Source organism: Chamaea fasciata, unplaced genomic scaffold (assembly GCF_029207755.1).
Source record: "Chamaea fasciata isolate MVZ Bird 193981 ecotype frontalis unplaced genomic scaffold, bChaFas1.0.hap1 SCAF_8, whole genome shotgun sequence".
Taxonomy (NCBI): Eukaryota; Metazoa; Chordata; class Aves; order Passeriformes; family Sylviidae; genus Chamaea; species Chamaea fasciata.
In genome coordinates this window covers 6,874,323-6,902,099 of record NW_027094093.1, presented here as the reverse complement: position 1 = coordinate 6,902,099, position 27,777 = coordinate 6,874,323, and the positions used below count along the sequence as shown (strand labels likewise).

At 39.3% G+C, this 27,777-nt stretch overlaps 1 long non-coding RNA gene across 1 annotated transcript; it reads right to left on the bottom strand.

Moving 5' to 3' along the window:
• Nucleotides 1–2,913: 2,913 nt before the first annotated feature.
• LOC136293130 (uncharacterized) lies at nt 2,914–24,581 on the bottom strand. The gene is made up of 3 exons (XR_010722092.1): nt 24,494–24,581; nt 6,106–6,237; nt 2,914–6,009 (listed from the first exon to the last, which is right to left on the bottom strand). It is a non-coding gene; the product is annotated as an uncharacterized lncRNA (long non-coding RNA).
• Between the last annotated feature and the right edge of the window lie 3,196 nt (nt 24,582–27,777).

The window sequence follows — 27,777 nt, the reverse complement described above, 5'->3', positions numbered from 1 at the left end:
TGAGAGGCCCTGCTAATCTTCCCTGCCCGAGATGGTGAAACAGCAGCACAGCACCTCCTCAGGATCCTGCTTTTTCTCCTTTGTCTGTCTGGCGTTAATGGTGAGTGTGTCATTTCCTTGTGTTTAAACTTTGCCAACCCCTAAATTATTCAGCAGATAAAATGCCAGTTCTACATGAATATCCCTAAAGGTAATTATGCCATCACAGAACAAGAGAATAGTGGAAAAGTTCATTATAGCACAAATCACCCAAAATGCTGGAACAAATTGAGTTCTCTTTCATGTAGGAGTGAACTTGGTGACATCTGTGGGCTTTCTTTCACTGTTGGTCTATTACATGAATTTTTAAGAAAAAACCCCAACAAATCACTCTGTAGCTTGTGTAATTGAAGGCGTACAGATGATTTTGTAGACTCAAATCCTGTTGATGGATATTGAGTCTTTCTTTGCCACAGTTCTGTAGATAGGAACTGCCTAAAACAGAGGGAAGCAGTGTTTTACAGAGTTTGAGTTTTGGTCTCCTATGAAAACAGAAATCTGTAATACAGATTGTAAGACTTGTATGAGTAAAACATGAAGAGGAAGAAGAGGCTGTGCAAGCACCAGAAAGAAAACATGGTAAATGAGGCAAGGTTCAATGGCACACAGAGAAGCAAGATCCCCGCACAGTGACATAAAGGCTTTTTAAGACACTGGGATGGGGAAACAAAGGACAGAGCAAAAATAATGAATGCATAGAAGATGTTAGGAATTGATGGGGGAAAAGCAACACAACTGCAACCCTGAGACATCCAAATAAAGGGGCAGAAGACAGTAAATGTATGAAAATATGCAACAATAGCCTCTCCTTTGTAAGGACAACTTATGTATAACTGTGTTTAACTTATGTATAGCTATAGAGCAGGTATAACTATAGGGCAGATAGGTATAGGTATAACTACAGGGCAGACCACTTCAGTGCAGGTGTTTCTGTGCTTGCAAATGTGTGGGTGTGAAAAAATAACTCCAAATTATTTTATTAGTGTAATTTATTATTAAGTGTTGTGGTTTTCCTCTCCTCTAGGGGCTTTTCTCCATTCATCTTTGTTGTCAAAATATGGCTAGGATATTCCAAGCAAATATTACTACAGCCTCAACAGTTGGCCTGATTGATCTATAAGTAATAACAAATTCCACTTTACTGCTGGGGAGTCAGTGCAGTTCAGACAGCCAAATGCATATGAGTCTAAGAATGATGGCTCTGTAATGTCTGTAATGCATTTTATGTAGTTATATCACAATTACAGTTAAAAGGTGTGGAAATGTCAAAAGCTTGATATTTTTCTGAAGGCCAGCAAAACTATTTTTTTCCCCTCTCCTTTCTGTTTCTGTTCAGCTGTGTTTTGTTGAGCATCTCTAATTACGATGACTTTTTAAAGTGCACTTGCACAGCTAATCTTCTTGTAGCTTTTTCTCCTAGTTACATGAGTAACCAAAGAGCTCTTCCTGTGAAATATATCAAATGTGGAATTGGGCTTTGCTCCTTGATTATAGTTCTCCAGTTACATGATAATTACAGGTTATGATTGCAGGTATCAAAATTAATTACAACATTTCAGCTGCAGTGTTTTATACAACGATGCAGCTATTTACATGACATTGTACAAATGCTTGGAAATAGATTGACAGAAAATAAAGAAAATTTTGCTTCTCATGGAGTCTTGGCTTGGGATTCAGCCAGCATTTGAAGGGTGAAGGATGATTGAGGATGTGGAGCACCAAATATGATTCAGTGCAGCTGCTGACCAGAGCAGTGACAGGCTGGGTTTTGCTATATGTACAAAGCAGTGGTTTTGACAATGGCGTTGCTAAATGAAGAATTGGGAAAGATGAAAAAAGTTATTTCAGATTAATTTTAGAGGTAGCTGCTTGAGCAAAAGTGGCAAAGAGGCAGGGCTGACTTTGGTTACCTGGACATTTGACACCTTCCCTTCCTCAGCAGCTCTTTTGCTGGGACTGCAAACACAAATAAATGCAGTAAATACAGTAATTTTCCCTCCGTGTAAATACAACAGATGTCTGTGTACATTGTTTCTTTGCTGACTGTTTATTCACTGTCAGTCTTTGATGTCTAAGTGTGGTGCATACTCCCATCCCTGGGAGGCCAGGGCTTGGATCAACCTGCTCTACTGGATGGTGTCCCTGCCCATGGAGCAAGAAAGTTTTAAGGTGTCTTCCAGCCTAAATAGTTTTGTGACTCTAAGACCACGTAATCCCTATATTTAGCATTTTATTTTTGTTTCGTGATTTGATTGACTTTTTTGCCTTTATGTAATATTATCTTATTTGCATGTGTGGTTTGTTTTTTTTTTTTTAATGTCAGCTCTCATTAAAATAAATGAGGGTACTTTTGCTCATTTGAATGGCAGTTAGTGTCAAAACAAAATTTGTTAGACTCTATTCTGCCTTGTAATGAAACTTGCAATGCTATATTAGCTGCATAACCAAGAACATTATGAAAATTAACTACTGCACCTGCTCAGTACTTAATATTCATTCTTGCAGAAAAATACCTGGCTCATTTCAAATATTTTCCCCACAATACCCAAAGACCTATTCAGAGGATGCTTGGTAGAACAAAATGTAGTCATTTTAATTTAGCGTCTTTATTTTAACTTCAGGGAGCAGACACAACCCCAAATTAGGCTACAGTCATATTTTGTGAGGTTCCAGTATGCAAAGCCATTTAATGAATTTCAGTGTTTTCCTGATACCTGGATGTACTAAATTTTAGGCTGCTGAGATCTGAATCCATTCAGCCAGTGACTCTGAAAATCTGTTTATAAAGCAAGCACCAGCTCAGTCTTGCACACCGTACTGCTGCTATGAAAAAGACCCAAAAACAATAGCACTTTGAGGTTAATGGATCTTTTATTTAAATGATATCTCACTAAGCAAATATTAAGTATGTCAGAGTCTTGACAAGTTTTTATGTATTTTAATCCCATGGTTACTTGCAGAACACTGAAGATTACATAGCATTTCTAAATATACCTAATCCCCAGAGTCACTGAAGCTCATGACATGTTATTAGCAATCTTATTAAATCTGCAGAACTTCTGTCTGACTTTGCTTTGGCACTCTGTGCAAGCAGGTAACAGTCTAGAAGGGAAGTGATATGTCTGTAACAGAGTCCATGAAGAATAATGGAGAAACGAAGGAATATGGGATGAAACAGAGATGCTTTTGAGCTGTAGCTGCCTGTGGTCCTGAGGTCACATTGTGCCCATGTGTATGAGCGGTGTAAAAGCCCTGGATTGTGTCATTGCAGCTGGCTGGTTTGTTTGAGACAAACAGAGTGGCACAGGTTTGCAGCTCAGCAGCCTCCAGTGCAGTTTGGGGACAGAACAAGAGGAGCAGTGTCACAAACCCATTCAGCTGCCAGGCACAGGGTCTGGCCTCATGAAGAGAGCACATCTCCTCAGGAAGATTTCTACAAAGATCCTGTAGCAAATAGTTTTCTGTTAAATGATGCCCATGGATCATGAAGCTCCATGTGCCCTGGCTTTGGGTTTACCGTGCAGTTTCCCCTTGACTGCATTTTTTTGTAATGACAACGTTACTATTTTATTGTGAAATACAATCCTTATCTGGCATTGCTGCTACTCTTTTGGCATGGATTTGTGAGTGCTGTGTCGTAGGAAGAATGGTTTCTTTTCGTTCTCCCACATGAAAAACAGTTGTTTAACTACCTGTTACCCTTGAGAATGCTACTTCACCACTTCATTTTTCAAAACATTATTCAGTTTCTTCTGGCTGGTGCGTTTTTTTTTTTTTTTTTTTGTAACTCTGTAGAAGCATCTTTCATCTCTGCCACCTCCCCTGCAGTTTGGGCAGTGGTTAATCCTCCTTTCTGCTGTCACTTGGCACAGTTTCTATTTTCAATTTTGATCGATGGGTGCATGCATTTACAGCTGCATCTTTCAGCTCACAGCCAGCTTGTGCAGCCAGTCCAGTCTGCCTAGCCCAAGGTTAGGGTACGTGGCTCTGCAGCAGCCTTGGACTCTCCTGTGTTGGCCAGAAAGCTCTCTGGGTTCATCAGTGTTAATTCAAGTCTCCCAGCTCTACAGCTGAAGCTCGTAGTAGTAGTAGCAATAATATAAATTAAAATAAAGAAATCAATACCAAGGAACCCATCTCTTCACATCATCATCTAAATTACACTTAGAAAATCTTCAGATTCTGCTCAGAATAGACTGAGATTTCATTCATTTTGTTCACTCCATTTAAAAGTTAAGTGGGTTTTTTTTTTTTTTTCTCCTTTCTAATATCAGACCTTAGCCAGTATTGGGCTTGACAGTTGAATATGGAACCTGCAGGGGGGTGGTCTAACACTATACACTTCAAAAAATTAACCCCCCTGAAACAGAGCAAAAAGTACACTTCCTTATAGACTGAGCTTGAAAATGAGGAGCCAGGCTGTGATTTGAGGCGTCAATATGTGTCAGTGCTCGAGGTTTTTTTGATACAGCTGGTAGAGACTTTTTTTCATGTGTGGCAAAAGGCCTTAATTATTCTTAGGAGGACATGAAAGGAATATTGGCCTCAGTTATCACCTGTAGTATAATGCATTTTGAGAAGTTGGAGAATGAATATATGCTAGAAAATGTCTCAACTTCCAGCAGTGGCATTGAATAACTGGAATAAATTACTTAGGAAAGAAAGAAGGGAACCACTTTCTTGAATGTTTTCTCTGTTCTGTGTGAAGGTTTGAATTAGTTTATGGGGCTGAAAAACATACGTTTTTCCAAACTGGAAAATATTTTTACTAAATATCATGTTTTAAAAGAAAATTATTAGCACGGAGAATAGAATTTCCGTAGAGTTCCTTTTCTTACTTCCCTGCTTTTTCATTTTTAGATATTCATTCTTGCAGGAAACTTGTAAAGCAAATAGGATGTTAGGATAATTTAGGGTTTTTTTCTGCAAGTATCTTTCTTAAACCTAGGAAAACTTATTTTTAAATACATGGTGCTTTAAATGGACATGCACACATACATGTGCATGCACAAGTGCTGCATAAAATATCAGATAAAAAGTTTCATCCTACAGATGTTATTGGATTCAATTATGGAGCATTTATTGTTTTTAAAGTCACACCATAACCACTGGTAAAGAAAATAATTGAGGCATACAGTAAAGTAATTCTCATGATAACTTTTAGATGTCATAAGGTTTTCTGTAAAATTCTCCTCAGTTCCAGTTCACCTGTTCATACCAAGGGAACTGTGCTTTGGTGGTCCAAACAAAAGTTGTCCCCCTTTTTTGTCAATAAAGCAAACATGCCACAAAGCTAAGCCTGGCTTAGGAGTGAACTCTGCACCATCTGGTGAGCCATAACTAGATTAGGAAAAATAGTCCTCACAATTGCAGGGTTGCTGTAACACATGTCCTTTGCACAGAATTAGTTTTTGCCCAGATTATATTAATTTATGTTATGCACATGAAGAATGATTACAGGCAAGTCCCAAGACTAAAAAAAGATTAATTATGGGCCTATTATTAGAAGCTTCTTTTGCATAATCCTATTAGTTTGTTCATATGTTCATTTTTCCCCATATGTGTGGGTGTCTATTTACTAAATTTATGTAATGGGATACCCTGCTATTTATTTGGGGGGTTTTATGTTGGTTTATTTTAGTTTTATTTGCCAACATAATTTCAGTCCCTTCTCCCTCTCCCAAGATGGATTTACTTTAGGTATTGCACAGAACAGTTTGTTATGAGGAGCTACACAGAGCATTAGGCCTCTTCCTCTGCTTCAGACTCTCTCTGTTGGCACATCAGGGTTATTAAAAATCAAACAAGTGTAAAAAGGCTGAGTTTGGTACTGCGAGATTTATCACTTAGGATAAATGAACAGTTGTCGCCGTGTCGTAAATGTGACGGGCTCCGAGTTCTGCCTTCAAGTGGAAAACAATTTACGTGGCTGCCACAGTCCATTTCTTAGAAAGTATGCAGAGAGTTTCCCTTTAAAAAAAAATTAATTGCATTGAACATTGAATTTTAAGCATTTGGCTTTCTTGAGGCAGGGCTATGAATCTGTTGAGTTTTCTCTGTTCTTACCGTGGTTGGCATCCTCTGGCTGTCAGACTGGAGGTACACTTAGTGCAGAGCTCTGCTTCAAGATGCCACAGCTCCTGGCACGTTAATGTACCAGAGACAGATCCTTGTTTGCAAGGAATGCTAATGGCAGCACTGGGGGGAAAATCAGAAATTATTTGTTTTATATTTTCAGAGCAGGACGTGGACGTTATGATCTGGACTGGTCAAAAGCTTTTCAGTGTAGGGAAGTCATCATCAGAGACCCAAAGTTATGGGGGGGTGTAGGGGAATAATCCAATATTCTAGCAGCTCTGTTAGCTTTTGATGGCACTTTAGTCTGGAAAAATTTTTTGGAAGTAAATACTGAACATACCTAACATCTCTATGAAATCCCTGATTGTGGAGACTGTGTTTTCTTCTAAATATTTAGAGGTATTTTTTGTCCACTCTTGTACAAAATTCCACTTCAAGTTAAGCTCTTCACCTAGTATGTAAAATAAAAAATCCCCTAGAAAATGCTATGAATTGTTCACCTAATTTGAATGTTTTCCAGTTCTGGGAATGTACAGCTGTCTTTTCTCCAGGCATTGTTTCTGACACCCATCCTAGCAAGAACACGTTTTTGACTCACATCAGTTTTAGATTGATTACTGGGGTGATTTTCTTCCTCATTTCATGGGCTCCTGCTGAAAAAGCACCACTTTCTGTGTACAAGTAAGTACCACTTGCTAACTTTGGGTCATTTAGACTGCTTAGAGGCAGGGAAGGAAACACCTGGGATTTGGGTTTATGAGGTTTTTTTGGGGAGGGATGTCTGCTTCTACAAATAAAAAAAGAATTGCAGGGTTCTGCAAAATTTTGCAGCACCTGCATTTAAAGTAGTAGGGATTTCTTCACAAAAAACCAAAAATAAACAAACAAAAACCACAAACAGAAAAACCCCCAACCAACCAATAAAACCCAGAAAAACCACCATGAAACAGTCTTCCATTACTGGCACATTTGGCAGTTCCAAAGTACCAGGAAATTACCTCAGCTACCCAGTAAAAATATCTTTCAAATGGGGAGGGTCACAACTAGCAGAAGGCTCCAGAAGCCTTCCTATCTGGGATCATTTGCTGCTCTGTTTTCCTATCTTGCTCATCAATAGCTGTTTTTACTTTAGCATCTCTCAGCTCGGGTTTTCTCACACCGCACACATCCAGTAAGATGCAATCACACCCAACAGCTTCTGATCATGGTCAACCCTCCTCAATTTACTGCTGCAATCATCCTTTGTGTCAGAGAGATACTCTCTGCTACCTACTCCAGATCATCTGGGCTCCCTTTCCACGCCAAAATCCTCCCATTTCTTCAGCATTCCTGTATGGGAAGGAGCTGTAACACCTCTGAGTAATTTCTCAGCTTCTACAGGTTATTCTTCTTTCAGGTTATTGCTCCCTGAATTTTTTGGATGCTAATAGACTAAGTTTCTCTTACCCCATCACAAGTTCCTCTAATATTCTCAAAAGGAAAGAGAGGCAGATTAAAATGATTCTCTAAGTAAATATTTTATAGTCTTACCAAAAAGCTGGTGTGAGTTGTCAAACTTTAGGGGCTATACTGCAGTTGATAACATGGCCAGAATTCTTGGGACTTGACTTCAAAATGCAGATTTATACTTCTGCAAACTGAGTGCAAAAAGGGGTAACACACAGGCCTATTTACTATTTTTCTGCTTCTTAGCTTTGGGTTCTTACGGAGCTTATATCTACCTAAATATCTACCAAACAAGCAGGCAGTAATTCAAGTACTCTCTAATTAACTTGTGGAAGTTTGAACAAATAATTTGCTGTAACCTTCCGCTCCCCAGTTTTCCAAATCTATAAAGCATGGCATAAAACCACTGCCTGAGGGTTTCACGAGGGGAGCTGCACACACACTGAGTTAGCCAAATATTTGCTTTCCAGGAAGGGAAGGTATGAGCTGAAAACAAGAAAAGAAATCAATTTCAGCCCGGAACTGCAGCTACTAAAAGCTGCAGATGTTATGGTACCTTACAGCTGCTCTTGCCTCAGGGCCTTTCAGACCTCCCTGAATGTCTGGGCCACGCACATCGAGATGACTTTGCACACTTTGCACATCCCACGGGCGCTCTGGCTCTGAAAACAGCTCACTCACTTCTCCTCAGTGCAGGGTTTACCACGTAGTTACTCACATTCTAAGATTCATGAATACACAGCCAGCAAAAGTAGGGCTCGTCCTCTGGCACTCACACAAGTTCTTCACAACAAAATAACTAAGAACATGATACAGAAAGCCACTTTTCAAGGTTAGCCTCACATTCTGAGTGTCCTGCTGATGAGGCTGGACTCTGTGGCCAGGTCAGGAGACAGCCTGACAGCCAGGGCGAGGAGTTGAAACATCCAGAAAACGAGCAACACAAATGCTAATAAAATCTTATTTCTGTTCTGCAACTAAACAGCTTTATGAATGAGTCCTGTAAAGGTTAACGGATCACAGCCTTTTAAAAGAATCATAAAAAAAATCAAAAAAAATCTGCTAGTTAAATGCAGATTTATAGATAGGCATGTATATTATATACACATTCTACTATGTTTATATTGGATTGCACATGTACATATTTATAAAGTAAACCAACTACAGGAACATAAATGATCAATGCCATCATTTTACAGTTCACATAATCTTAAAACAATTTCCCACTTTAGACCCAGTCTGGAAAAAAAAACCAAAAACAAACCAAGAGGATAGCAAATCTTTTTGCCCATTAATCCCTCCTTGGAAGATAAACCACCAATCAATATTTTTAACAGCCTGTTCTGTTATTTCACACCCAGTCACCGCTCTAATTGTGGGCAGGAACAAAGCACTGAGCTGTTGAACTTAAACCTACTCAGAAATCCTATTTTTAAAAAGTCATACAGAAATATGTAATCTGTCCTTTGCCACCTGGTTTTGAAAAATCCCTGTCATTACACTCAATAACAGAGTTAAGCACACCCCATAAGATCATGGAATAATGAGCTTAGGAAATTTGAATATTATGGTTGCATTTAACTTTCACATCCATCCTGACAGACTTTTACAGGGAAGTAACCACGTGACCAAGAATTAGCACGAAATCCAGTGTGGTTTTTGGTGCCATCATCATCCTCACTTGCTAGCTCACGACAGGGGAGCACTCCTAAAGATTTGAGATGTGCTTGTGTGTCCCAGGACTTTCCCTGGTCCCTGCCTCCCTCTGCGACAAACGCTGGGTGTCTGAGGAGGCAAGCAGGCCACCAAGCACCTTGAGGCCAACAATCACCATGCAGCTGACAGGCCAACTCCTTCTTTCAAGCCTTTAAAGCATGGTTCCTCCAGCAAAACAGTAAGTACAGGAACCAAATTTATTTATTGAGTGGAAAAGAGATTCTGTGCCAAATATCTGGTGCTGTGACTCTGTGAATACCAATGAGTACCAAGAGAGGCAAGAGAAGACAGGCCTTATTTCCCCTGATAATAACACAAGACTGATCAGTCTCTCATGCATGTTGTGCTGTGACTAAGCTCTTGCTAAAAGGTTCTGGAAGTCCTATAAGAACTGCATTTTAAAGTCAAGTTGGTTACAGAATAGCTAGAAGCACCGGTGAAAGCTTCCCTATTGTTTTCCCATGCCTGTTTTGCAGACAGACTTGGAGAGGTCAGTTTCTGATAAAACCATAGAAGACAGGAGAGTTAATGACTCACATCTGCGATTTAAATTATTCAGTTACCACTTGAGCACTAACCACAAGCACAATAAACAGCAGCTAATACGAGTCATGCATGTTTCATAAAGGGAAACTGTACACTCTGGAGTATATTACATCCAGCTCTGAAAACACTCACACTGTTTTCAACATCATTTAAGACCAGTTCTTCCTACTATTCCTTTAACTTTCTGCAGAGGTACCTCAGTTTGAATCGGAGTTTTATTGAGGTACAGGAAACAGATTGCAATCTATTAAAAAAAATATATATATATTTTTAAGTCCTATGGACAGGGGGAAATCTTCTATGAATGGGTTGGCTTGGTTTCCCTGTACCTATGCAATCCTCCTTTGTAGGGGCTACAGAGAGCAGCTGTAGCCAGATGTGCCTCACCTTGTGCTGAGACATCCAAAAGACTGAATACTCTCCAAAAGCCAGGCACACTCACAAGGAACAGGATGGTGTCACCAGGCTGCAGTGACTGCACACTGCAATGAAAGTCTCTCCTTGCTGGATTCCTGGGAGCAGTCATGTGCTCACCAAACACTTGCATCTTTCAGCAGGCAGCTTCTTACCAGGATTCAGGAATCTGCGTTTACAGTAGCAGGGATTTCATCACAAAAAACCCAAACCAAAACAAAACCAAAAACAACAACAAAACCCCCAAAAAACCAACCAACCACAAAAAAACCAAAAACAAACAAACAAACAAAAAAAAAACCCAAAAAAGCCACCCTACAGAAACACCATGAAACAGTCTTTCATTACTGGTACATCTGGAAATTCCAAAGCACCAGGAAACTACCTCAGCTACTCAGCAGAACTATCTTTCATATGGGGAAAATTGTCAGCAGAATTTGAACATGATCAAAGTACCTTTTTCCCGCTGTTTGGAAAGGGGTCTCATATAGAAATACTGAAGAGACACCCAGAAGAGGGAAGAAAGTAGGAAGTACTGGGAAGAACATTAGAAATACACTTTTAGGCAACTTTCTGGCAGCCAATCTTAAAAGCCTGGGTCCCTCATAGTACCTTCTTTATTTCAGTTATGACTGACAAAACCTGAACACAACTCACTCCAATTGTTACTCAGTTATACAAGAGGACTTTCTGGTGAGCGTACCTGCAGTGAAGGCTCTCCTGTTACTGTTGACAGTATAATTGCTATAATATGCTGTAATATAATATTTTTAATATATAAATTGCAATAATTTGCTGTTGGCACAGCAAAGCTTGTGCGACAGACAATAGCAAAGAAAAAAAAATGGGATTAAAAGATAAAGCTCAAACTTCCACAGAAGCGTTTGGCATGAAGTAACAGTCTGCTAAAGCATAAGCGACGATGAATAGATTTGCCTTTAAACAAGTGCACCATGAACACCTCGGAAAAATGGAGAGAGGCACTGCTAGGGCCTTAGGCTGTGAACTCCTGTTCTTGTATGGACCTGGCAAAGGCAATATTTGCATAACTCTGCTATACTGAGACTGCAGCCCACTGAGCTGTTTTGCCACCTCTTTACACTTCTCATCTTTTCCTTCTGTAATTGGTTCCGTACCCTTGACCTGGGGAGACAACACTCTGCCAGCAGAATATTTGTACCTCTAAGGGATTAATGGCACTGCTCTCTATAAAAACGTCCCTATTGAACCAACACGGCTGCTCTTATAGCTCAATTACAGAGCAGTCATCCAGGAATTGAAGATGACTTCTGAGGCAGGAGAGCTCCTGTCCCTCCAGAAACGATGCTTTTTCTCCTGCTGCGAAGCCATGACCCCTCAGGATCCAAGTCATTAAAAGAGCCTGACTATCACAGGATCTGCCATCTGATTACTGCAGTCTGTCTTCAAAAGGGCTCTTCATTCACAAAGGTATTAGCAGGGAGTTAAAGTGCCATCAATTTCTCTCTGCTATTTCTTGGATAGCTGTTTCCTCTCTTCCAGCTAATAAGGTTAAAGAAGGAGAGATTGCCAGCGAAGCCAGAGTAAATTAAAAGTGAAACTTCTCAGTCATTGCTATTCCTCAGTTTCTGAAAAATTCACCGTCTCCTTTTTGAGGTTTCACTTTAAATGAACGACACCAAAGTTTTAGAGAAATAAAACACTTAAAACCCTCACCCTAACCTTTCCCTCAGACAAATGTCTACAATATCCATGAAAGAGACCATTTTTGATAAAGAAATGTGCTGCTTTCATAGTGAGATCTTCAAAGGCTCCAGCAAGTGGCACTGTTCTGGAAGCCTCTGCAGTTTTCCTTTGCGTTAGTTCCTCATGGAAGAATGCACATCGTCTTTCAACACAGCCATTTCTAATTTTGGCAGGTTCACCAACAACAGGCAACAACAAAATCCCTGTTTTTAGCCTGTTTCCATGATGATCCATGCATCTGTCCAGAACCCAGGTGACTATAGCAGCAGTAGCACAGGAGCTGGGAGACACAGAACACCCTGTGCCAGAACAATCCCCCCTCTTCTCTTCCCCAGCTTGCTCTCAAGAAAACAAGAGGTCCACAGGGACAAGAAGCAGCAAATCACCTTTTCAGACTCCAGCCACAGAGAGGCATCTACGTGGCAATCAACACACAATTATATTTTATAAATAAATTCACAGTTAAGCTCCTCCTCTCTTATGAAGGTGCACACCTCTCTTTAAAGTTATATAAACTCCAGCTGGCTTTAAATCCTTTAGATGTACATAAAATGTACACTTTCCCCACAGGTTTCCTGTAGGAGTGGCCAGTCTATACAGTGGAACAATGACTTAAAGAATATTCACATGTGGCTTGGGTTTTGTTTCTTCTGAAGAACAGAGAAACCTGTTTACTAGCTTTGGGTTTGGAATCCTGATGGTTCCTTCCCAAATATACAGAACAGAATTTTCCCCAAGGCATCTCTACTCAGCTTAGAACTCAGCAAAACAATCTTGTGAAACAGAGAAAACCACAAAAGAGCCACAACAATACCACAAACCATGGAAACACTCCAAAATGCTTTACACCATTAAGCAAACAGTTTAGGAACTCTGGCAAAGGAGAATTACCCTTTACAGCTAGAAACTTTGCTTATGTAAATAACAACAGGTATGGAAAGCCAGAACGTTCCTGAACCTAATTTTATTCATTCCTTCATGACATCTAGTCAGGTGAACCATTATTTACTACAGTGATCAGTAAACTTAGGTTATTGCCTAAAGAGGTGAAATTGTGCTGTACTTATTCTGCCTGCAAAAGATCTGAACTGCTTTTGGATGTGTTCTGACAACAGAGAGGGAGAGATAAGTATCCATTCTGCATCAAAAGTCAATTTTAAGATAATGATGCCATCACAGCCCTGTAAAAAAATAGAACTGACATAGCCAGAGATGTGATTAATATTCTTATTAGCAGGACAGGATTGATGTACTACTACTGCCATGACAACAGAAAGAAATGAAAATTGCCATAGTAATTAATGAAACTAGGAAGAGGCTTGAATGGTACAAGTAGTAAAAGAAGAAAAAACATACACAACTAGAAATGGAGATGAAAAATCATCTAAACAGAGCTCAAATTCAATTAAAATGCCACATGTTAAAAGTAACAATAAAATGGAACACAAGTGCAGAGGTAGACAAGAGCCAGAGAAGGAAGACCTCCTCAAGACCAGAAAAGGAACCTCTGCAAAGAGGGATTACACAACTCTTATTATCTTGAAAATAATCTGAGTCAATGAACCTGATGACACTGATACATGCTTTTGCACATCCAGTAATAAGTGCTGTAATCAACACTTTTAAAAGCAAGATTTTTTAAATTCCTAAAATCTAAGTACCACTTTTAAAAGATCTGAAAAGGGTTTGGGTAATAATTTTTAGCTGTAATGTATGGAAATGGAAATTCTTGATTCTAAAGTAATAAAGGATTCAGATATGAAAGTAATTTTTTATAGAAAGTAACTCTAGATAATGAAGTATACACCAGTTTGGACTAATGAAGCAGTAGAATGACTTCCCCAATTAAAGACTTGAAGGCAGATATTACCTGTGGTTTCATACCACCTCTTTTTGGCTTTTTGGCAGTCAGCTGGATGCCCTTGAGGATAACAAGATCTCAGCTGTGGAGATTAATCAGTAGAAAACCATGACCCAGAGGCGTCATAAAATATGACTCAATGGTGTCATATGTAATATTTATAGATGCTGCCATTAACTAACACATTTCCAATAAACACTATGAAGCAGCTATTTTAATATTTTCATTTCTTTTGAAAACTTTAACTTAATTCTCTATGTCATTCTCAACATTTAACTTCAAGGGGGAAAAAAGGAATTAGAAAGAAATAATACTTTGTTCCAGGGAGGTTCACTAAAATAACAAACAGTTTGATTGTGGATAAATCAAATAATTTGTGATTAACTTAACCCCCAGTTTATCCATTCTTAAAAATGTTTTAATGGACATAAAATTAAATCAGCCATTTAGTGGTAAAAACCTTATATTTGTTTTTAGGGTACAAAATACTCATCTCAAACTTGATTCCTTCCAAGTGGGCACCACACACCACCAGCTCACATAGCTCACTGTAGAAAATCTGCTACAGCTGTTTTCTTAATTTCAAAGACAAACCTTCTGTTAAAAAGTGTAAATAAACCCCTGCCCTTTAGTCTCCAAGGGGCAAATCCTCCCAAACTCTCCTTCACTCATTCCTACATCAAAAGCATGTATGCTGCTAAGACTCCAATTAATCTTTACGAGCTCCTATCATCTATTTTGAATTCCCATACCTTAAAAAAACTACCATGAATCAAATCTACTGCTAATTATGACCCATAGCATAACATTTTCCCCCCCTCCCTCCAACATAAACTTTGCCATATCCATTATCATTGTAAATTATTTACTGCAGAGCTGCTGAGCAGAAGCCAGGCTTGTTCGAAATTCTGCTGGTACACAAAATAGCTTTACAATGCATTTCACCTTCCTACTTCTATTAGACTTATTACTTCATATTTCAAGGAGAAGTAAATATTCCCCTTGTGGGAGACTTCTGTCTATTTGTGTAAGACTTAATGACACAAGGTAAATGGTGCTGTTGGTTTGAGTTAGACATGCAATACACTTCCATAATGTGCTATTTCCCTGTGTATATGATGCAATCCTAAAGAAAACATGATTAGGAAACCCATTTGCACTTGAAATTTCCTTTGATTGTTTTAAAGGCTATAGCTCAGATCAGCACTGTACTGTTCTTCCTTCATCAATTTCCATTATCAGTTTGGTGCAGAGAAATCCTGTCCCAGGAGGTTTCCCAAGCAGGTTTTAAGTGGATGTAGTGCTCTGATTACAAAAGAAAAGCAAACAAAAGCCTAGTGATTCAATGCATTCGGAAAGACACTTAACATGAGTAATAAGTAGTAAGTACATTCAAAGATGTGGGGTTTTTTTTCACAATTTCATTACAATGCATATTCTTTCCTCAAAGAACTCAAGCACAATATTACTACGGGTAAAGACTCCTCAGACCTTCACAATAAATTCAATTTTCTCAAGAACTTTCCTTTTTATTAGGAAATCCAAAACCAGGAGGATGTATCCAGTCTCATCTGGTCTTTCCTTGCCAATGCACATTTACCAACATCCATAGCAAAGAACGTTTATTTGGCTTTCACATATATTCAATGCTCTGATATAAAAAGGAAGTGCAGTACTGGGAAAACGTACAAATATGAACCATTGCTGATTAATGGACAAGTAATTTTTCAAAGAAACCCACGAAAGAACCCCAAAGTGACGATCCCTGTGTGCATTACTCTTGGTTCATGTAAAAAGTGGTGGGATGAGATGGGAGGAGTAGAAATGGATCCTCAAAGCAGTGCCCTGATCTAAGTGCAGTCAATGAGCTGCATGAACTGAGGGCTCTCTGCAAAGCAATCGTTTTCCTGCCAGCACCTCCAATAGATATTTAACCCCAAAAGGTTAACAGACTATATGTTGCTTTAAAACATCCATTCAGAAAGAACTCTTCATTATTTCTCTTTTTTTCTACACCCCCCCCTCCATAATTACTATTCAAGACAAGATTTCATCTTAACAATATGTCAACAAGGGATGTTTATTATTTTTCTGGTCTCTCATTCTGGTGCTGAATTTCACCTAGCAGATTTTTCTTCAGGTTTATTCTGCCCATAATTAATTTATTTTGCCATTTACTCAGCGCACAAAGCAGGAAGGAATAAGCAATTTAAAGATTTTTAGAATGCCTTATAACACACACAAGCAAAATGTGTGGTTTTGGCATATCACTTCCTACAATTCACTGCTTGAGGAACGGTATGAAGTCAGGAACAAAATACAGGTGCTCTCCCCAACCATATCCTGGCAAAGTTCATCACCGAAGTTACAAGAAAAGAAACCATCTCTGACAAATGGTTGTTAGAAATGCTGTTAAATGGGATTAATCTGTCCCTGGGACACGTTTACAGTCTGATTTCTGACAAAATCAGAAAAAAAAACAACTCTCCTGGACCAGTAAAAGGGACCATCTAATTCTGCACCCTGTTTCTATTGCCAGCAGGAAGATGATGCCCAGAAAAGTTACAAATATGTGACCAGTACTTATTACACCTCCCCAAATCCAGTACCAAATAGCAGTGATTTTCAGCCAAGCAAATGTATAAACTATCATTCACTCAGGTACCAGGGGAATGTAAAATCTGAACCAAAACCCCACACATCAAAAGGAAAAAAAATCATCAGAACTGAAAACACACAATTTGCATGTATGTAAAATGGGAATGAACTCTTAGTTTCTCCCAGAAACACCTAAAAATTACCAACTTTATTTCTTTGGGGCAGAGGGAGGCCAGTTTGACCTTCCCAAGAGCTGCAGCTCTTCAGGATCCAACTGTTCTCAGATTTCCACAGTGCAACACATTGGAATCGACCTCACGCTCCTGGCTTTTGATGTCAGAATATCAGAATAAAGCCTAAATATGCACAGTCTCCCACTGCTTGTTCAGGGTTGCTTTTTACCCCTGTGAGAGTAGCAGAGAATCTGTCTGACCTTGAGAAAACACCATTTATAGATGGGGTTAAGGTCACCCCAAAAATGATAATTCGCTCCGAGACTCCTCCATAGGCTGCTTTTTTTTTGGGATATGTAGCTCACTTCTCCAGCATCAAAAGATCAGTTTTGGTAAGCACCTTGCTGAGCTACTGAATGATGAGGTGGCTCTGGACTGCTTTGTGTCTCCCCGCTCCTCATGAGGCTGGACAATTTTAAATTCCAAATCTGGCCCCTGCAGCAGTGCAGAGGCAGAGAACGAAGGCACACTCGCAAGTGTGAAGAACTAATGCTGCTTCCTGCGGGACACTGAACGTGGGAGGGCAGGAAACAAAATGAACGTGGAAGTAACGCGTTCAAAATTACACCTTCAGGAAGAACTTAGTGGCTGGAAGTCAAAGCAAGCAGTCCTTCATCACACCCAGAGCTGCCTCTGAGTTTCAGCAGAACCCTTTCCTGTTAGTAGTCAATTTAACCTAAATTCCTCTTGCCAACTCTATCCTTTGCTAACTGGAAACACACAGGAGTAAATACAGCCTCCCAGCCTAATGCAATATTCTGAAAGGATTAAATAAAATCTATCTGACCACACATAATATCATTATACATTTCTCAAGAAGGCTGAAGGATTATTAAGTGCTCCATGATTTTCTGACTAGAGAAGCAAGCTTCTTTGGGACATGTCTCAGCCTACATTAGTGGGATTTTTATACATTTGCCTCATCAACTGGATTATCAGAAAGAGTAAATTCATTTAGAGAGACAGATTTATTTTTTTTTCAACTACTGCAACAGAAAAGCCAACAAAATCTAAAGAAAATTTAATTAAAAGATTCTGAAAGAATTTTATACATATGAACATTGGTAATATGCAGTAATTCATAAAAACTGGAGGGATTCTAGACCCATCTATTTTTTTTTCTGAGATTAAGTGAAAAATACAATAAAAGTTTATTTTGTTGTTTCAAATGGAAGATAACATTTCTGCCTGAGAAAAAATTACCCCAGTGTGTGCTGCTTAATGCAGTGCTTACTCATTGATTTGTAAGATTCTAATGGCAAAGATTATAGATAATTAAAACTGCCTGCACTTGAATTCTGTTTTCCATATTCAGATACCCTCATGCTTAATGCCATTTGAGGCATAAGCCAAAATGTCAGCTTTAGGAACCAACAAGCAAGCTATTCCACAAGATGAGATTAAGGAAGTATTCTTTAAGGAATGCTAGGCAGACAGCCACTGGAGAAAATCCATTAACCACTTTGCAAAAGAATAATTTCACTCTAAGTATCACATGTAAATATGACTTGCTAAATATTCACCGATTCATTTATAATGGATTCCTCTCTCACCTTATCTATTTTTATTTTCTTGCATCTTTAAACTTAGAAGGGGTTGAGTGGGAGCAGGCAGGAATTGTGCACAATGGACACCACTAGACTGGAGCAGCCGTGGGGCCACACAGCTGCTGATTTTTAATTGAGATGTATCAAAACCAACATATTATATTAATGAAAAAACTATCTTTTTCTTTTCCAAAAAAAATTTCATGCCTCTTTAATTCTTACTCAGATCAACCCGCTAAACCAAATTAAATGTAGTTCTGCTGTGGCAGAAATCTTCTCAGAGCAAGTACTGGCACCAGAACAGTTTGTGATGATTATTCCTAAGCTTGTATGAACACTTCAGATTGCATCTGTGAAAAGGTGTATATTCAACACCACAATAATAATCAGAATTTTAAAAAATACTGGCACAAGGCCACATCAATACCAACTGCTCAGTAATAATTAAGTCTGTAGGCATGTGAGAAGGGAATTACTGAAACAGCTTTTCAAGCTAAACTTAACATTACAAAAAGTATTCTGAGTGTGCATCTGAATTCCTACAAAGAAAAATAGACAGTGCAGTCATCAGTGACCTGTGGTCCTGCAAAACCTTTGGAGAAGAAAATTCTTTGTTTTATATTTGCACTATACGTCCATTAGTTTAATTCAAATCACAAGGGATGTGCGCAAGATCCAGGCAGGATTAGACCTTTACCACCCAGAGCCACTAATGCCCATGAGAGATCATTTGATTTGGGATTTTTCCTCCTTGACAAAAACCTGTTCTGATCACTGGCTTTCCACCAGGAATTTAAGTTTTTTAGGAGGCTGTAAAATGTTCTTTTAGGGGAAGGGGCAGCACAGGTGAGTGGATACTTCTGGCCACGCTTCCTTGCCCACAGCTTAACAAGAGCAGAACTGATTTCTCCTACACCAAATTTACGTTTTGTGCTTTTTCTCCCCCTCAACATTTTGCTTATTGAGCAGTTCTTCATCTTAGTTTTCTGCAAGTTCTTTTAGGATTTTATTCTTTCACCTTTGATAACAGTGGAAGAAAAGGAAACCAACTTCTCTTTTCTGTACGTGCATTTTGTTGTACGCTTATTCTCACCTTTTTTTTTTTTAATGCCTAAAATTTATGGCTGCTAGGCAACTTTTCCCTGATAAGAAGGAAAAAACTTTAGTGACCCATAAAATTTGGAATTTAAATTCATTTATTTTTTTTTGTCACTATTAGTTCCTAGTGTAACCATCACTGCTCACAGCAATTTAGCACACACTGCACACTTTAATATAGCTGAAGCAACAGGCTCTGGGGTCCCTCTGAACAAATGACCATAATGAATGGTCTGTTCAAGTGACTGACTTTTCCTATTTTTCCTTAGTCATACAGGGTATCAGGTATGTGAAAAGCCCCACTGAAGGCTGTCCTTGGACCCCTGAAGCTTACAGGATGCAGCATTAAAGGGGACAACACTTAAAACTGGCTGGTTTCTTATCAAACTGATTGCCAAGCTATAAAAGCTCAAGTATCAACATTTGTGTTAAGTAGATTTTTTTCCCTTTTTAAAACCAGAAACATTATTATGTGCACATTAACTAATCTTAATGAAAAAAATTTATCCTTTTATGAAAGCAGAACAGTAAATAAGAACTGACATAGCTTTAACCCTCACTCTCTATTTATTTCATTTGCAATGGCCACATGCAGTTGTTATCTTTGCAGCCTAAAATTGTTACCAAGATTTTAAGATCTGAATATCAAGAGAAACTTGATTAATAAGTGCTGGTTAAATTTCTAAAAGTAATTAGGCAAATAAATCTTCCAAATGCATAGACTAAAACAGTGTCTGTCAGGCCTCAGTCAGCTTTCTCTCCTTTTAAAACTTTCCAGATAATCTGCATCAAAAAAGGACTTCAATTTAAATGGTTTGCCAGAAATGGGAACAACATTTCACATGAAAATACATCCCTGCAGGGAAAATATGTGCCATCTCCACATGAAGGTCCAGCACAGCCTGGATTGTGTGATAATAAAGTGCTTGCCTGACTTCTCATGCTGGCCTGCTTTTGCTGCAAGCATCCTTGAAAAAAGGAGCTGCATTGCTTGCTCTGCTGTGAATGATTCTTCAAGTCTTAGGAAATCTGGAAATTAGATTCTATTATATTACACAATCCTATTATTATCTTTCAAAACTCTTGACCTCCAAAAAAAATAGAACCAGACACCAGAGGCGTTCGCCTGTACTAAACCATTTCAGGGCCAAACCCACAGGTATTCTTTTGTTTCTGCTTAAAAAAACAAATCATTCTGTAAGGCATCAACAGGATGTTATTAAAGAACTGGCATAGCTCTATTGATCTTATCTCTTGGAAATCAATTACCCTCACAAGTGTCCTCTTTAAATCTGTGTAGATAACAAGACCTTCAGTGACCACTGACAGAGCAGCACCTGTCCCCCACAGCTGCCTGGATTCCCATCCATCCTGGACTGCAGTGACTGTACTTTGCCCATCATCACAGAGAGGATTCCCAGGACAGGAGGTGATGTAGAAAGTTGCCTCCACGTCTGAATGCTGAAAACAGGCCTGAATAACCTGGTTCCTGATTTAAACCAGGTCTGTTGTGTTGCTGGTGCACAGAAGAGTGCAATAATCAGTCACCCACAACAAAAGGCTTCACCAACGACCGAAAGTAGCTCCCACATGTTCAGACAGACACTCCAGAAGTCAGCAGAATTACTGATTATCTGGTAAACCACAAGTGATTAATTCACAGTCTCAGACAAGCTCCTATCACAGAGACAACTCCACCTGTGGAAGTCTGTGCCTGACTCAACAGCTGGTGTGTGCTCTGCTGTCCAGATGCCTGGGAATATGATCTTCCTTACATCTCATTAAAAGAGATCTTTAAACAGGCTTTAGCTACAATGTTTGCAGCTGATGTACCTATTTTTCCTACGAAAAGCCAGCTTTTATGCATCTGGATTGATGGCATTTCTGGAAAGGAACTGAGAAATCTGGAAACTTGTGGAATGCTCTTTCTTGGTGGGTTTGGGAGAGAGTTCTTTGGTTGAACAAGCTAAGCCACTTAAAAAGCTTCCCCTGGCTGGAAATAATAATGCATTTCAGCTGTGCTTCTTGGCAATGTCCTGCCATTGCTTCATGCACCCTTCTTTTCCAAAAGGCAAGCTGAACAGTGTCAAGAAGTACCCCTCCTGATCTGAATATAGAGAATTCTCCAAACTCCTATTTGTATGTAAGCCACATATATAAGCAAAACAGCAACCGCATGAAAGTTAATTAGACTGAAGAGCAAGATTGGCTTTTTGCTGTGCGACTTGTAAAAATAATACAACAGAAGTTTGTGTTATATTGATGCAGATTAAAAAAATAGTAGCTACATCAAAGCACAAATACTGTTACAGAAAATCAATTAATGGACAGGTTTTACGGGTAAGTTCTTACAAAAACCAAAGCTGCTGTGAAATCTACATAAACGAGGACCTCCAAACTGTTCTGCCATACTGTACTAAATTGAAACATCTGTGGCCATGAGCCTGCAATTTCATACACTTGGACAGATTACTGTACTTCTGTGAAACGCAATCAACTTACTTTTAAAGACTTCACAGTGGTTTGCAGATGCTAAAGCAATCATAATTAACATCTGAGTTGCCATGCCTTACACACCAAGTTTGTATCAAAACCAGTGAGCTTAAGAATGAAAGGCCAGGCCTTTAAACACTGAATTCACTTGTCACTGAATATCTAGCAGTGATTAAACATCTGGTTAGACTAAAATACAGTTGTTCAAGGAGATTAAGAAGAAGCAGCCACTAAAGGGGTGGAAAAAAAATAGAACTGATTGCAGGTTTGTCAACCTGAGGCAGTAATTTCACTGCTTATCACTGTTTCATCAGCACATCTTTATATGTTGAATAAAGCAGTCACCAGATTACTGCTTTAATCAGCATCATAAAACATGGTGTTCCTCTCTGCTTCCTAACAGCTGGTTTAAGAGGAATAAAAGGTTTATTTGATGGGTAAGTTGGAAGATCTCCAAAGGCCCTATAAGCTGATACATTTCTACAGCTGGACTTTCAAAGTAAGCTGAGTCTTCACAAATAATGCCGAGGCATTTTTCTTTGAGCATGAAGCTTCCTATTAAAAAAAAAAATTCAAGATAATTTTGGTACCTCTAACACAAGAATCTGCTCACTTGTCCTTTACCATAATGTCAATCGTGCCATCAGTAAGAAAGAAAAAATTACTTCCTTTAGATATTATTGGCTTAAAAATCTAATTCCATACGTCAGAATCAATCCCTCACTACCTACAAATTATGCTGCTAAATTCTGAGGTTACTCAATTCTGCTTCTGTATTAAATGATTTTCACCAAAATAAAGTCCTCCTACTTCACATTTGCTTTCCCTGTGCTGTGGAAGAGACCCATAAGAGCAGAGCCAAGTGAAAAAGGCAGTGAATAAGGGAATCTCTGTGGCATGGATATGAAAAAAGTCTTTTTTTATAGCACTGATTGCAGCACAAGACCCAGGAAACTTGATGGTAAATGGAAAATGGGATTTTTAAAAGGTCTATTAACAACCTATTGCTGCTCGTACTGAAACATGTTCCCATGGTGTTGAGCACCTATAAAAATTCCAAAGGACACAGCAAGCACCAGCATCCACCCTCCTGCCCAAATTAAAAAAAAAAAAAAAAAAAAGCCAACCACCCCTGAAGGAGAGTTAAGGAGAGAAGGGAGAAAGGCTACAAATAAAGTGCCAATTAAGTTCTCTCTGGTATTTTTAAAAACATCTCTAGAATTGCCTCAAATTATTAGAATAGTAACAGCAACGAGGTAATTCAGCTAATTAAAGCTCGCCCTGCATCTCTTACTTTGAAACAGAACAAACAAACAGCTCCACCAGATCCCTATGGATGCCAGGAATTTTGTAGTAATGGCAGTTGCTAAAAAACTGGGCAGCTCTCCTAATATCCCCTTATTTTACGTCATGCAGATGTCACGGTGAGGTGCATCTTTAACACGGCTGTGTAAAACTGTCCCAAAAGTCGCATTTACAACTGTGGTGGGGCTTCCATGGTGTAAATGCTCCACATCAGCTCCTCTTTGGTGAGAAACTTAGCCTTCAGGCCACCAGAATAAATTCTCCCCTGGGGGAATCTAAATTATTATTACTCAACACATTATCTTCACTTTAGTTATTGAACAAATACAAGCAACTCATTAAAAAAAAAAAAACAAACCTCTCATCTCAGCTTGAGTTCTGTAGTCATGAATGAGGATGGAAAGGTAAAGTACAACCCACCAAATTTTAAAATGTGCAGTTTGAAAAGTGGTGATTATTTATATTCAGAGTTTTTATCAAAGTAATAAAATTACTTCCAAGCAGAATCCCAACTTTCAAGAGTACATTAGACTTGGGCACATGCACCATGCAATTCTGCAAAGATTCTAGTCCTGCTGCAGAAGTTAAAAAGACAGTCAATTTAATTAAATTAAATTAAAACAGATTCCCACAAATCCCTAAATTATGCCTGGGAGCTCTCCAGTCCCACCAGGATTAGACAAGCAAAAAACTGTTTTACAGATATCTCTATTCCACGCTGCCTATTAAAGGTACACCACAGCACTTCCAGCAACATTGATTTTGCAGACATGCTTTTATTCGGAAAAAAATAAGAGGTAAACAGTATTGTTCAATAATCCCACACTTATTTATGCCAAGAACATTTGGCCCTGGTGTGCAGGAATCCAGGACTTCTGTTCTGCATGCACCTCCCTCCTGACACCTAGGCTATCATCTGACAAGGACAGCAGCTAATGCTTCTCCCTTGGGCTTTTCCCTCCCCTTTTGGTTTTCTCTTATTTTACAAATCTACACTGAGATCACTAAAGGATAAAATCATCAAGCTCTGGAGTGGCAACCTGGAAAGAGCTGTGATAAATCACTTATCTGGGGCAGCAATGAAACCACAGGTATTCCTGTTGGGATGGGGGAGAGTGTTGCATCAGCCCTCTTCTTAGAGGGTAGAAATGAGCTGAGACACAGACTCCTTGTTTATCACAGCATGAAAAGGGCCCTGGTTTGTTCCTCTTTACCCCTCAGCCATCCTGACTCCAACCATTCCCTGACTCTGCCCGCACCAAGCTCCTGCTGGAGGTTTCCCCTGCAGCCTCTGACTGCTGCTTATTTCCTGCTCAACTCTGACTGCAGGGATCAGTTTGCAGCCTCTGACTGCAGGCTCCAACAACAGGTTTTGACTCCATACCCAGACTGACCTTACTGCAGGGATTCTCTCTCCTCAGGATCCTTCTTTTTCACCATCCTCTCATTCCCTCTTCCTCAAAGTTCCTCCTCCATGATGAGTCTCCCTCACCAGCTCACCCACTCCCTTTCATTACACTTATCTTCATTGGCTCCAGCTGTGACTCATTGGGGCCAGGCTGTATTGGTAACTAACACAGCTGTTACTTATCAGGGGCCAGGTCTCCTGTATTCCCTTCTCCTAAAGTGGAGAACAACAGTGTGTGTCCTTCAGGCTTCTAAAGCTTATGCTGTTGCTGTTCCACGTCTTCCCTTCCCTGATATTAATGCTACTTTGGTATGGCTCTGTGAGTTAAAATGAAGATTCCAGATACAGCTGGTAATACATTCAGGTGTGTGCATATGTTTAAAAGCCAGCAGACAAAGGAAATTTCTCTGTTTTAATGAGAAAGAGTAGGAAATTGAAGACAGATCATTCTCAAAGCATATATTTTACCAGGCAGACAGGAAAGTAATCAAGGCATCTGCTATGATGAAATAATCTAGCAAGACTAGGAGAAGAGAAAAACCCTTGTCAAGCCCCAATTCAAGAAGCTTCAGCCAGACACACTCCAGGATAAGCAGTAACGATCCCTTCAGGACAGTAAACTAAGGGAAATTAAGAAAGAAATCAGTTTCTTCTTTTATGGATATGCTCAATGCTCATCAAAATCTTATGAGCTGGTTTTATGCACTGAGGTAAGAATCCAGTGTAAAGGGCTGCCTGAAACAACAGTTTAGGCTTTCATACACCCAGATCCCAAGCAAAAAAACCAAACAAACAAACAAACAAAAAAAAAACAACCAAAACAACCAAAAAAAAACCACAACACAACCAGAGTATAGAAATTAAGAAAAACAACACGGACAGACCTTCTGTTTGAACCCCAAGAAAAATCTCTTGCATCTGACTGCCAAAACTGAACTACTCTAGCTGCCCACAAGGAGTTCTGGGGACAATTCCTCTCTGTCCTCCTGAAGTGTCCCAGGCAGAGCCCAAGCTGGCTCTTTGTGTCCAAGACAAAAGGGGGAAATAAAGAATAAAGAATCAACCCCAGAGTCAACCACAGAAAAAGACTACAGAGAGACAGAAACAGAGGATACAGAAGCTGACACGCCAGGATGGTGTTTTACACAGCATCCTTTCTTTCTGCAGTTGGTCACACACACCAGATGCAATGTTCCTTTTTAGGCAGGAAAGATCAAGATGGAAATGACAAAATTATTTCCCACAAACTCCAACTCTTTGGGGAAATTTAACCCTTACATGGGATTTGTCCTGTAGACAGTGTTTGAAAACCAGCTATCTACCAAAGAGCTGTTCTCTTCACTGACTCTTGTTGCATCACCAAAATCAGGCAGGGCACAGTTTCTCCATCACTATAATCCTCCGTTTTACCCTCAGAAAAGAAAAAACTACCTCGCTCACCAACAAATAAAATGAAAAAGAAAAAAAAAAAAAAAAGAAAACCAAAAAACCACAAACCAAACAAACCCACAAAACCAACAAACCAAAATGCAGCAAAACAACAGCAAAAAATCCCACAAACACCAAACCTCTTTCTAAAGAAATACACTTTTTGGAAGAGAAAGCACATTTACTTATCATTTTCTATCTCCTCCTTTCTATAAGTCCATCACCAAATGTACATTCTGCCTTAAGAATAGTTTCATATACCAGTACCTATTTATACCTACAATATATACCTAACCAGTATAGTACAGACCCTTAATTATAGCCCGAAAGAGGTGAAATCTGTGAAGCCTTTCAGCAGTGATTTAGATGCGCTAAGACTGATAAGATGGCAAGAGAGAGATTACACTGGAAATTATTTTATTTCAATGCTGAGAACTAGGAATAGATGTTGCTCTCCTGCGTGAGCCAACAATCTCTATTCACTGGCAACAGAAGAGAAAAATCTGGGTTTGATGCACAGCCAGGTGAGTTCTGTAAATGTTTTCTAGATTATTTAAAGAAAGGTGGGGTTTGTTTGTTCTTTTCTAATACTTGAGTGCAAGTGTGAAGCAAACTGCCCCAAAAAACCATCCAGCTACTATTTTCTACCTAAAAACATTGACATTTCAAGAGCTAGATACTATGGCTTTATTCTGCTCGACATAAAACTGTAACAAGTGCCCAGCCTTTTGGACACGGATATATTACATGGTGATTAATCCTGCTTTATCTTTTGCTATTTCCCTCTGTGAGCAGGCACATTCTATTAAGTCAAAACAGGGAAGACAAGTGTGTGTAAAAAAGGGATAAAGAGGGTGGGGGAAGGTGCTTCATATTATCATCTTCATCCCTATTAAAAGAAGAAGCATCAGAGCAAAATATTTCTTCTACACCAAAAGCAGGGATGACACTTCCAAGTCAAAAGAATTAACATTCAGATTGAGTTTTGGAAAGTTCAAGATGTCAAGTGTGGACCAGGTGTTGCACAGATAGCTCTTCAGAGCTGGTGCTCCACACGTGGTTTTGCTTTCAATGGGAAGCACAGAAGAGGCAGCAATAGAAATATTGAAAATATTGAACATTTTCAATATTTTGATTCAAAATAAAATCTGATTTCCTCAATCACTTCCAGCCCCAGCCCAGCCTGTGCACAGCCCCTTCTTTTCAGTGACTTCAGCTGCCACGTGGAGCATTCCCTACCTGTGACAGCCACTCAGAGGTCCATGTCCTTGCTTCCAATGGTGATGGCACTTGGTGCATTGCAGTGTTCCATTTTATTTCCTCTCCATTGCTTTTCAATGGCTCAGTATGCTTTTATCATCATCTTCATTGCACCTCGCTGCTGTTCCCAACAGTTTGCTATTAGTTGCAATAGCAGCTCGAAAACCAGGTGATTCTTTTAAGCATCCATTGATAAGCATCAACAATGAGGTAAAATTAACTCCCAAGAGGAGGTTTCTAGAGCAGTCTATTCCTTACCCTTTTAATCCATGAAAATAGGAACAGGAAAACAGAATAAATGAAACAATCAACTTAGAGAAATTAGCACTTCCCTCTGAATGCAGCTTCAGACAGCAGCGTTGAGTGCTTCTGTCTCTTAATTCCCTTTGCTTAAGGACCAGTTGTTTTCCTAAAAATGTCACCAGAGCAAACCCACGGTAGCAATATGAAAGATGCTTCGGAAAATTCCTTCAAAGGCGCTGCACCTTTCGAACAACCTAAAAAAGTTGAGAAAATTGAGAAAATTCAATATAATCTAGATTTCTAAACAAAATGTGGCAGAGAGGCTTGGGCAACCTTGGT